This window comes from Triticum dicoccoides, chromosome 5B, assembly GCF_002162155.2.
Source record: "Triticum dicoccoides isolate Atlit2015 ecotype Zavitan chromosome 5B, WEW_v2.0, whole genome shotgun sequence".
NCBI classification, from domain to species: domain Eukaryota; kingdom Viridiplantae; phylum Streptophyta; class Magnoliopsida; order Poales; family Poaceae; genus Triticum; species Triticum dicoccoides.
In genome coordinates this window covers 17400537-17401031 of record NC_041389.1, presented here as the reverse complement: position 1 = coordinate 17401031, position 495 = coordinate 17400537, and the positions used below count along the sequence as shown (strand labels likewise).

Here is a 495-nt window from a genome sequence, read left to right as displayed (position 1 = left end):
CTATGATGGGACTATTTTCACAAAAATCTCTTTCAGATTTTCATCTTCTGTTATTTGTTCCAAAATCCTGTCATTGGAAATAAATTCTGATGAAGGTTCACTCCGCAGGTCGTGGCTCACTTGAAAACAACAATTTGGACATTTGCTTCTTCTTAGCTTGTATATCATATTTGCCCTTCTGTTGTGTTCCTTCTATGATTAGATTGTATGTATGGACAATCTTTTGCTGACCAATTCGATATGCACGTCCAATCGCCTGCCTTTTGACAGAAGGGTTCCACACAACATCGATCGAGGAGCACCACACACAACGCTCCAAAGAGGTGATACCTTCTCCACACACACCTTGGTCGATGCAAGCATCATATTTACCTTGCTCTCCATATCATTGAAGTCCACCATCAAGGCCTAGCGAGTTTTAACGGAGACATTTCCACTCATATACAAGAGCTCGTTGCGTTTAGTCCAGTTGAGCTGTTTCCCTGGCTCTTCCAT

The 495-nt window shown here is 42.0% G+C and overlaps 1 pseudogene; it reads right to left on the bottom strand.

The window, feature by feature from the left end:
• LOC119306107 lies at positions 1 to 495 on the bottom strand (annotated as a pseudogene).